This window comes from Daphnia pulicaria, chromosome 6 (genome assembly GCF_021234035.1).
Source record: "Daphnia pulicaria isolate SC F1-1A chromosome 6, SC_F0-13Bv2, whole genome shotgun sequence".
NCBI classification, from domain to species: domain Eukaryota; kingdom Metazoa; phylum Arthropoda; class Branchiopoda; order Diplostraca; family Daphniidae; genus Daphnia; species Daphnia pulicaria.
Genome location: NC_060918.1, coordinates 2629587 through 2641630, shown reverse-complemented (window position 1 = coordinate 2641630; position 12044 = coordinate 2629587). Strand labels below are relative to the sequence as shown.

General features: G+C 39.9%; 1 protein-coding gene across 2 annotated transcripts in view; it reads left to right on the top strand.

The window, feature by feature from the left end:
- The first annotated feature begins 2654 nt into the window (after window positions 1-2654).
- Window positions 2655-12044, top strand: part of LOC124341660 (somatostatin receptor type 5-like) — a 76095-nt gene continuing 66705 nt past the window's right edge. For both annotated transcript variants that reach the window (XM_046794593.1, XM_046794590.1), the window contains exon 1: window positions 2655-2767. The gene's annotated coding sequence lies outside the window, so the exon portion shown is untranslated. The remainder of the gene's footprint in view (window positions 2768-12044) is intronic.

Below are 12044 nucleotides of genomic sequence, written 5' to 3'. Positions count from 1 at the left end.
GGGTTGACTATGAAAAGATCAGAATCTTTGCATTCCTCTCGACAATTCTGCTATCAAAGAAAATATTATTTTGACGGGGTCCAATGTGGGCATGGGACAAAGATGACAACCAGAGGTTACTCCTCTTCCTCTGAAATGAGGGCAATGGGGACTCCTGCTACCCGCGACACTGGCTACCTGGGGGGTCGACACTGGCTACCCCAACACTGGCTACCCGACACTGGCTACCCATAAGGCCGACACTAGCTACCCCGGCTCCGGCTACCCAACACTGGCTACCTCCAATTTGCTACCCCTGGAAAATGGTAGTTAAAAAGAATACTCCCCTGGCCTTGTGTGTTGTGGCCGGATGATTATTGACTGTAACACACAAGGAAAGGAAAGAATGAAAAAAAGAGGGGACCAGACTTTCCTTTCCTCTCTATTCTTCCCTCGGGCACGATTAACCCGACAAGCCTATTACTATGCCACATGAGGCGAGCCAAATAAAAATCTTCTGTTCACGGCACCCCTTCACACTGCAACGCGACGCAAAGGGGTCGGCTTGACCCATACCTTTGGATCTTAACAAGGGTTATACACCTAACATTACTCCATGCTTTGTTTGAGTATTCCCACGTTGGGCAGATAGCTAAGACTGTCAATAGATTCAATAAAATCTCCTCTGTTGTTCAGTATGCTCAAACTAACAGAACTGACAATGCAACTGGGAGCTATGCAACTCAAGTTTACCGCCTAGCCAGCAATTGTACACGAGATGCACACACATTAGAGCTATTGATGAGTAAAAAAAATTTTCAAATCAAAGTTAACATATCTTCGCTATAAGGCCTTTTAAAAAAAAATGTTTAAACCCCAATATCCTTACTTTCTTTTAATTTAATTTGAATTCCAAATAGATGATTAAAAAGAGAAAAAATGTCTCTATCTTTCCTCTGTTTTTAAACCTGTAGCACAAACGGTATCGGAACAAATTGAATTTTAACAAAAAAAATCAATTTTTTAAATTACAAAAACCAAAACTTTAGGATTTTTTACATCCCATTTGATAAACGGGAAAATTTTTTCCCTTTACAGAAAATTTTATACAAACACAATGAACACACTGTAAAAAAATTTAAAAAAATCGGTGATGTCGAGCGACAAAATTAATTCGATTTCAGCGGAATGACACGGCCACAACACACAAGGCCAGGGGATTATTCGGATTAAGTACCGTTTTCCAGGGGTAGCAAATCGGGGTAGCCAGTGTCGAACGTAGCAGGCGTCGTTTTCGCTTTTTGCGTCTTTGTGGGTTATTTGTTCTCTATTTATAGAGTGGTAAAGTAGCCACTTTTCAATAGGCTTCTACAGCAAGTTTCCAAACTTCTACATCCATTTGTAGCTGCCCTCCCCTCAGTTGTAAAAATCTTAAAAAAATTCAGGAAATAGCCAACTTTCCAAAAAAAATTCAATACCCTCGGTCAAAAACCGATTTTTGGGAACGCGGCGAAAATCGATCTTTTTTACATAAGCTCTCGCACGTTTCGATTCTTCTAATAGGTACTGTATGTTATTAGTAAAAATGAGAGGAAGAAACAAAAACAGAAAACCATAAGATCTTGAAATAATTTATTAATCAGTTTGAAAAGGATTTATTCAAAGTATTCAAAAAAAGGCGGACCGAGAAGGAAGCTCGCAAGTGAGGGGTCGGATTATCGCTCAACATGAGACAATTATATGAGTTCAGAAAAGCAATTTATATTTATTCTGATTCAGATCTTCGGGAAAAACGATGGCGTAAAATGGCAAAAGACAATTTTCCCTCTATCGCCACGGAAGTGTCGTGGAAATAGACAGTTTTGACCGTCGCGCCAGGAAATCCTTTCATGGCGCGACCTTTCAGTATCGACAGCAAATTCGTTGCCACCTAGTGACAGCCTTAACATCCACGAACGACTGAACGGAACCGCGGGACTGCTTTCAAACAGCTCATTCGCGCGGATCATCCGACCGAAAATTCCTATTAGTTAGTAAACGAAAAATGATTCGTTAGATGGAAAACAAATTTATTAGTTAAATACATTGCAAAATAACAGACAGGAATGAGGAATCATATAAAACCTGACTTGATCCTTGTGTGATAAAACTGATAAAACCTTGATTTTGTGTGTCATTTTTTCAATATTTAATTAAAATGTCTCTGCCAGCGTCTAAACATTAGAATGACGACGAATTCTACTTCTTATCTTATGTGACATGTTTGCGCGAAAGCCTTGTCTAAACCTTACTTTCCTTGTTACTTTCTTGTCAGGTTATTCTCTTGTTTTGAACCTTTGTCTCATTATTGAGGTAGTGCACACAGCAGACTCTATTATCTACACTTTTTAGTGGTTCACAATTTGGGCGGCTCTTCTCATGTGCGTTGTGTGTCGTTTGTTCCATGAGAACGAGAAGAATTGGGGACGAATAAAATATACCATCAAGCGTAATGACGTGAAACAGGCTGGGCGACATGCGCAATACTGACCCGCCAAAACCAATGGAGCGTTGGGTTTCAGTTTCACATCGCCTCTCACTGTTCATTTTCTTTAGCCCAGCATAGTTTCAGAGCAATGAAAAAGTTTGGGTTCTTTTAGAGAGCACTCTTTCTTGCTCACGACCGTAGTATTTCACTAGCTGTGTTTAAGAGAGTCCTATCAGTCAGCCGCAGTCAGCGTCAGAGCCACATAACTTACTTCCCGCTGCATCGGATCGGAACCATATAGGCTATACCATTGAAACGAAGGTAAGTTCCTTACATGGGTCTAAATGTACTATTCAATATCAATGATTGGTTGCTGGGGGGTCGTACGGAATAGGCTACATAGCAATTCTTGCAGTGTGGACATTTCAGTCCGACAAATCATGCCATCCATTCAATCTTACGTCAGGTACAATACACACGAACGCCGAAACTGGGCGAATGGAGTCCTACTCTGTCTTGTATTATAAAGCTGACAGAAACGGGGGGATTCCATTCGCCTACGTTTATCAACCGGATCTCCTGGTCTTGACACGATGCGCACGCGGTTTCTCCGTCTTAGCTATCAGCGCTGCACAGCTCGGATTCCAGTTTCTGGAGTTACACTTTTCTCTCTCCAACGCAATTTTGTCTCGCTTCTATAAGTGAGCTTAGCTCAAATGTTCCAAGGTGGCCTGGAGATCTTGATCTTAGTAAAGCCTTTAATTGCTCACCGCAATTATACGTTCGATTACGTCATCGCGTAGACGAATCTCACTGCATAGTGTTAATCTTTTGATCGCGGCCAATGGACGATTCTTCTTCGTTGCCGTTAGGTGTCTGCTCTTCTCTATGATCATATTGTGGATCCTTATGTAAAAGGGATTTCATTCTCCGTTCCTTTTGGTCGGACCCCCCCCCCCCCCAATTTGTAGAGAGACAACGACCGTATCTCCTATGCAGCCGGTTTCGTGCACACATACGCATATATACCTCACGGGACGGCTGCGACGTGATGAGCCAGCAGCTGTCTTGGAAAGGCCGAATGATTAACGATTGGTGAAAAACGAAATACGCTACGCACATAGTCTACGGGAAACGCCCCGAAACACTATAGATAAACAAATAACCCGTGAGCAGACAGACGGAGCTGCACGCGTGCTGCAACTGATGAAAGTGGCGGCATGAATTATGTTTTACAGTTACTAGGAGGATTGGAGAATTCAGAAATAACAAAGGAACAAACACAAAGATTAGCTAACAAGAAATATTACAGAAATGGAGGACGCAACGAGGAAAATGGATTTGTTATTTTTTCAACAAAAAACTAGAAGGATATTTTTTGTTTTAGAACTGAAAGACGGTAGAAACCAATTCTAACGTTGTTACCTCAAGAGCGTTGCACAAATTCAGCCTTTTCTGAGGATAACAAAATCAGCGCCTCTAACAACATTGAGGGAATAAATAAAAAAATATGTGACAACTGCAAAAAATGCTTATTGTGTCGCAACCTTTTTTTGAAGTGTCTTGGGGTATTACACTCTACGTGAAATCGTTTGATTCACTCTGGCACGGTGAATAGCAGTTAGAGGGAAAAGATGTAACGTGTTATTCTTTATTGGTTCACTGTCTGGACGAAGAAAAAGAATCGAAATTCGTATAATCCAATTTGGCTGTATCTATAGAGATACTTGGTGGTCTGCCCTATACGCTGGTGCAGAGTTCTGCCTCCTGTCAACACCCGAGAAATGGGCAAACAAAAAAAACAAGAATAAATCAACAGCAACGGGGAAAAAAATAGAAAATACAAGGTTGCCCGTACGGTACAGCTCTTCCGTTTCCTTTGCAACCTTGTTGGACGACACATTGGCCGTTATTTCTATATTCTTATTATTTTGGCGGAGGACAGCAAGAGACAGTTCATTATAACAATGTGACCGCTCATCATTTCTTTATTTGTATTTTCTTGTATTGATTTCCCCATTTTTTTGTGGGTGGTCTAGCTGCATTTGTGTTAGTTAGTTCTTGGCACACAGACGCGACTTTGAGTTATATCAGTGATGGACGAACAATATACGTCCATCAATAAGCTGACTGTATGGGGTCATCCAGTACGATACAGCAGAGCTATGGGGATATTCCTCGGCCATTTTCTAAATTTCGTCCTCTGTATTCTTTGATCCCTGCATTATTCGCAGAAGAAATACACATAGTAACGTTCTGGACAAAAGCTTCACTCTTGCCGCGCAACTCGATTCGTGTAGAGCTATAGAGCTTCGGATTTTTTCGTTTGTTGAAACAGTTTCCCGTTTGCCGCCCGATATGTATCAAAAAATAAAATCCAGACAGAATGGCTGTACGCTGTACCAGAAGTCCCATTTCATACTGCACTCGCGGGTTTATTCGAATTCATGTTGTGCCTGTGCGGGAAAAATGGAAATATATCCAGTCGCCGGCGAAAGATCTTTTAGCGGAAGGTTTCTACGAACCTCAAGTCCGCAAAAGCCTTGGCAAAACCAAAAGAACTTTTTGAAAGATCGTGAGTGAAATTCAGATAAGTTGCCGTTACGAAAAGGGTAGATCATGCACACTTTATGTATGTGTGATATTGCATCGCATATACAGTATATCTATCAGCGTGACACTTATTCAGACTTTATATTACGTAGAATCTGGACATTTGTCCAAGTGGAGTCGTTGGTAGCTTATTATATTACAAATTCTGACAAATGCTATATTCGTACCGTACGACGCTTTAAGATGTCTATCCAATAACATTTTGAGATATTGTTTTATTGGATCTAGCTACTAGGTTCAGTATAGACGATGTTGTGTTGTTATTCAAAATAGCACCGGGCACTGCAGACGATTTATCATGGCCAATTGGCCATGCACAGATCTCAAATTCTAAGCTGTTTTTTTCCCGTCAGTTTATGCAAACACCGGGCAAGCGCATCACATGATTTCATATAATCACGTCAACTCTTTTCACATCCACTCATAATTCAAATTACCTGTAATAGTGTATCTCTATCATAATCGCTTACAAAAGATTATATCTTAACAGTACTCGCCTACTCCCATCAAAGTGAAATCCTTTCGCATCATAATCCCCCGTCGATAGCAACAATCAACAAAGAAGTCTATGACGTAATAGAAATAAATCAGCATTTTGTTTTTCCTTATCGACTAAAATTAGACAGGACGATACTCATGAGTTTATAAAATATATATTTCTTTTGCGAATACAGTGGGAGGGATGTGAGAACCTTTCAAACAAGTTTCAGTGCCTAGGCTTCTTCGTTGCTATTATATAGCTATGGCGCACTACGAAAACTTTTTCACGTCCCACAAATTACAAGAAAAGTTGAAGAGCATCAGTTCGCCAAATATATCTGAAAATAAATTGAATAGTATGTACCAAAGCGGAGAACTGGTCAGACGACAGAGTGGCGGTTGAGAATTAACGATGAGTGAGAGGTCCTATGCTGATGAGAGCAGAAAGTCGCTGATGAGTGAAGCTCCATCACAGACGTCGACTGAAATTCTTGACAAACTATACGGCATGTCGACTCGCATCTCATTAGCAATCCACGTGTGGCACTCGGTGCCTCCCGATATAATTGTTTTTTAATACTTTTGTTATACTGAAAAAAGAAAATTTATTTTAATAAAAGGTAAAATGATAAAAAAAACTGACAATAAAAATAAAAAACAAGACAAACTTACAATAAAAATTTAATTGTTGTGAGGATAACTCTAATCTCCGTTTGTGGGAATTCTGCGTATGAATTAACATTCAACCTAAACTTTTAAAAAACCGCCATGAAACAACGTGGAAGAAATAATCGAAAATAAGACACCGCATGACCCACAATAGGAACTGTGAATTTTTTACCTGGACGTCAGCATGCTGCATCCAGTCATCCATCATCCATGCTAGTATAGTAATATCCTCCATTCGCCCTCCTACGAAAGGAGTCTCTTATTATTCCTCTCCGCATTTTCCCATCTCCTGTCTTTCGCATCCGAGAGGATTTTTTCTTCCGGAACGGAACGAAAGGGAGACACGAACACAAAAAGAAATGGATCGCGATGGCAAGGGAAACAAGGCGGAAGAAAGGAATAAGTCAATCTTCTGTTTATTTTTGCATTCGTAATATGCTGATACACTATTTAGTCTTTCAACTTAGCGTCGTACGTCGAGCTATAAATACGAAATGCTTAAACTATCTAGGCTACATATAATGTGTGTCGTTCGACAATTTTTATATTTCATTTTTGATATGAAAAGATTTCGGTCTCTTCCCTGTCCCTTTTCATTCATATATATATGATGTTTGCAGCGATGAAAAAAAGTTGTCGTTCTCTATCAAATGCAAAGGGTATTAATATATATATAAAACACAGCACGTTCAGCCCGAACGAATAAATTTATGTTCCCCGAAATCTGAAATACATTTTTTTCGAAACCAAGTTAATAACAGAATCCAATTCTTCGGGTAGGAGCTTTGTAAAGTTTCAAAATATGGCGCAAGTTTCAGCGAGAGTGAGACAGAATTTTATTTTCGTTCACGGTGAACTCCGGAAAGGGATTGTTATGAAAACTGCAAGTGTAAAAAGTTTTTTTTCCTGTTGAATCATAATTTCTTCTGCGTTGCTCTGGTGCTTGTTATATGTCGTTGAATATAGGGTCTCACTAAAACAAATAATTCAGTTCCTAGCGCATCCGGAGCGCAGTGTAGCCTACCTAAGTGATGCCGGACTAGTTAAGTCAACTTACTGCTGATTACTCAATAATAATAATGATGCGCATACACAACACAGGGATTAAGAAAGATTTAGATCGAATTGCAGCTGGTAGAGAAACTATATGGAGGAAACACAAAGGAAATGGCGGACGTTTGGGCGACTAACAAGCAGCAACTGAGCTGAGAGATGTTGAGAGAAGATTCTGCATCCGATTATTTCCGGAAAGAAGCCGGAGGAAACCGCCACTTCTATCTTCTTTTCCATTCCCGGTAGAATGCCGCCTCCTGATGCCATGAAAATGTCACATTGAACACTCGGCCAGTTTGTCGTTCTGGATCTCTCCGCTTGTACTAAGGGCGAGAGAGAAGATAGTTGATTCTCCCTTTGTGTCATATGGAAAGGAATAGGATCGTATGATTTAATTGAACGGCCACGCATAATTATACGATGAACGTGATGCGAAGAAAAGCCTGTCACGCTCCAGTCGTGACGAATCTAAATCGCCATCAGTAAGGATGGCACTCGGACTACTGTAGCTTCTTATTGGTCATTTGTCCAATTAAGTGTAGAACATCCACATACTTATCACGACCGTATTTATACCAATACCAGTAAATTATTCAAAAAATCAAATGAAACATCCGAAAATGTTGTGGATTTGTAAAAAAATTGCTGACCGTGATTTTCTTTTAGCAAATCTCTTAGAAAAACTAGAAAGGACATTTAGACTGGCTGTGTGACACTTCAGGGTACGTGAACCCCCTACATGCCACCGAGATTGCGAAGGTTCCTGCTCAGTTGGGAACCATGAATCTGAATCGTGCTGGGTCGTGATGTTACTGGGACTTGTGCAGCTGTTCAGCCAATCTAACACCACAACCCGTCCCGACCATATCACTCCCTTATTTACCCCAAACTGAGCTTCTCCATATAGAATCCAATATAATCTGCACGTCCATGAGAGTGGGATTTGACTGAAAGAATCAAATCGACTATCCAGTGAGGAGGAAAAAAAGGAACATAAGCGGATCTGGTCTTACGTCACATCTCGCAGACTAGTATGGACTAATAAGCACTCCGCCCACACTGATCCCATGCTCTAGAAGGTGCAGGCCAAATTTAGAATTTGATTTGATCCCTCGAAAATCAACGAACAATTTACATAAAGTTTCAACTCGATATTTCTAACTTTGATCAATCAAATTGAGACGATGTTGCTAGTGCGAGTAAAACAAATTTAGGTTATATATAGTCACCAGTCACCTCCTTTTGTTGGTTTATCCATGTCCCTGGAACTATCCCTTATTTAGGACCTTTTTTTAAAAGACAGTATATTCCTTTATAGCTGGTTAGATATGCCTCATGTTATGACCTGTAATAAATACTAAAATGCCTGACCATCTTAAGGTTATAAGAAAAATTAATTGTCTCTAAACTTGTTTCTTTTGTATGGTATATAGCCTTATAGCTGTTTCTATTATCAACACTTTGATTTGCTAACTTGCGCAGTGGCCCATTAATGCGGAAAAGTCGTAGACAGTGTGGCTTATTCGCCTCGCAGATTCCTCTGCTTGTTTTTTTTTTTTTTTTTTTTTTTTACAAAATTCCTTTTATTGGCATTTCGGTCGCATCTTTCGCCTCATCTCTTTATAGCGCTTGTACTAGACTCGGCTCGAGTAATATTAGCGCATTCTAGCGCGGTGTTTCCATTCGGGCAAATGACACACAGCAACGCCGTCATCCGTATATTGGTTCTTCTCATGTCGCTATGTGTCGCAGTATAAGAAAGTTATTCGCCGCGCGAATACGTGACCGTCGTGACCTCCGCGGAATAGCAAGAGAAACGAGAGACGCGGCAAAAGACGGCCAAGACATATGGGCAACCGTAAAACATGATGACGAATACAGACGACCGCCGCCGTGCCCTTTGACTTCATGAATATGCAACTTGGGGAAAATTGAAATTCGTGTAGCGACGAGAAACCAGAGCAGCAGCAGCAGCAGGGTGGCATTTCGCGCAGCGTCAACTTTCGATTGAACTGCTGCTCCGCCCGCACATGTATGCACACATACAGTCTGGGAACGTGAGTAACGCGAAACACTGGAATGCGCAATTAGTAGTACCAGCTCAGTTTGCAAGAAGGAGAACAAGTCTAGCTGGTGATGCCTTCTGAATTTCTTTCAAAATTTATTTAGCGCATTCTTATTTTTATGTACCAATTGGAATAGAATTTCTATAAGTGAGAATTCACCCAAGTAACCAAAGTATGTGATAGCGCCAGTTCTGTTTTCGCATACCAGTAGAACGAAGGACAATTGGGAGTATAGGAGATTGGCCTTGGCCGTCATTCACATGAACGAACGTTCCTCTTTGTTCGCTCTCTCTTCCATTGAGAGAAAGGCTCCATATAGTTTTCCTTCTGCCAAAACAAAATAGAGTGGAATATATAGAGGCGGAATTGTCCGGTCAAGAAAATTTCGAGTATGATTGATTGTTTAAATATGATAATAATGAAAAAGATGAAAATAGAATTGGAAAGAGTTCGCCGATCTTGTTCCTCCATATCATCTGCTGCTCTCAAAAGAAACCCTGACGTCTTCTCCGTATATCCTTCTTATTTCACTTTTCGGCTATGTCTTTTTTCTCAATGGGTCGCTTCCATTTTTCTCTTTCCCAGTCACTTACTTCACCCCACTCACATCTTTGTTGGCTTCGGCTATACTGTATGTACGTTGTTTCGCAGAAGGTAAAGAACTTTTTTCTTATATTCTTCGACCAATTCAATAATAAAAATATCCTTTTGGCATTTTAACTTGATTCGTTCAACGCATCGAAAACAATAAAAATGAGTGGGGTCATATTGAGACCTGAACTGAAAATCTATCTATCGTACCAAGTGGCATTATCAGGTTATTGGTTATCCGGGAATGATGCGCGATATTACGTTTTCAAATAAAGTTGAGAGGACGCATCAGAGATATTCAACGTTGGGCGCCGCCGCATGGAGAGGACAAGAGAATCGATCATGGAAACGTCACGAACCGCAAACTAAGCAACAAATATTTACGCTTCACGCTCAGTCGTCCATCGTGTGCTGCTGGCGAACCAAAGATTATTGGGTATAGAGCCCGGGGCACTGTTAAGCGTGATCAAACAAGCTGTTTCAATCGCGACCTTTTGCTGCTATTCTCCATTTGTGTATTCAGTACACACTTCAAAAGAGCCTGAAAAAAAATAAGTCCTGATGGATTTCTATCCGGTTATAACACTCTGTCCACATATTCCTTTCCACTATAACTAATACGACACTACAGCATCCCATAAATTTAGGCAGAAGCGAATGTATAATAGCGTTGTCTGTTTCTCAATGTTGCTGCGCTCCAAAAAGGCTACCGTATGTCTATTCGATAGGGTCCACAAATGTAATCAAATTTCTTCCATCTTCGTTTAAGTGAAATTTTGGACTCGTAATGACATTTCAGTTCCCTTATTATCATATCTACTGTGAAGCGCGGCGTGTAGAGCTTTTCCTTTCAAATATCTACAAGAAGTATTAGCATAGATACCTAAATTGTTTCTACAGTTGAATATGCCGAATTTATATGCAGGCTGTCGACTAAAGGATCGATGTCAAGGATTCTAAATTCTATATTCTCATTTCTCTCTGACTTTGGTCGTTTTCGATTTCTTCTCTTGTTCATCAAGATTTCAGAGTAAATTCCAAATTTGTCATGGTACTGTACGTGTGATCAAAGGCTATAAATTATCAACGATCTCTCGTTGGATGAAATAACAGGGTAGCAGGGAGTTAATAAAACCGCCAGACATGGATCACAACCAAGGATCGAAAAAGAAAAACAGGTTTATATTCCCCTTTTCCAGAAGCAGTATGCTGCACTTTATTTCACTGCAAAGTCATTGCCAATAAAATTATTATGGGGTCAGTATAAAATAAGTCGATAAATTTACTTTTACGGCCGATCCCGATTTGATCAGATTTCGAATTGGACTTCAACTTTGATAGCCATTGGCTTATCAAAATCATTGGCTTATCTTGTATAGGCTACATCCAACTACGCTGGAACATGTAAATAGATATAAAGTATAAACCTTGCTGACTCAGTCCAGATTTGATTAGGTCCAACATCAGAGGAAATTAATTTTCTTAACAAATATTTCAAATAAGAACATTATTCAACAAGTAAGGAAAATCAACGAAATAGGAAGGAATAAAAGAATGGAATGTAACAGAAGACTGACAAGAGAAAACTGACAATTAGTCGTATGAGAATATTTAGAATTATTTTTGAGTTAAAGGGCCAAAGTGATATACGAAATAAGAAAAAAAGGGTTTGTTGAGTAAAAGGTTTTGTTTTTCGTTTCCTTAAAAGTAAAAGATAACAAGCGACGGCATAGTTTTTAATTCAAACTAATTGAGTTCTTTATTCGACTTCATTACAGAATTTTCATTTAGGTGACGCGATATCAATGCGGCTTTCCGAGAAATAAGGAATCGCTGCAAGCGCTCAGGCCTTTTTTTTACTAAGGTTGTGTAGGCGACTACACCCTCGATTCGATTTGTTGTGAAACTGGCGAAAAGAGAAAGACAAACACAAAAGTAAGGGAGGAAAGTGAATAGTAAACATTGAAGTAGACAGATTCTTTCGCTCGTAACTAATGGATCCCTTGGTGTGCATATTGACTTTCTTCGTATATATAAAGTGTACCCATTAAAAGGTCATCTCCGCAGTTGAAATTGAATTTGTTTTTTGATTCACGGGCCCAGCAACTTGACAGTGCCCAAATATA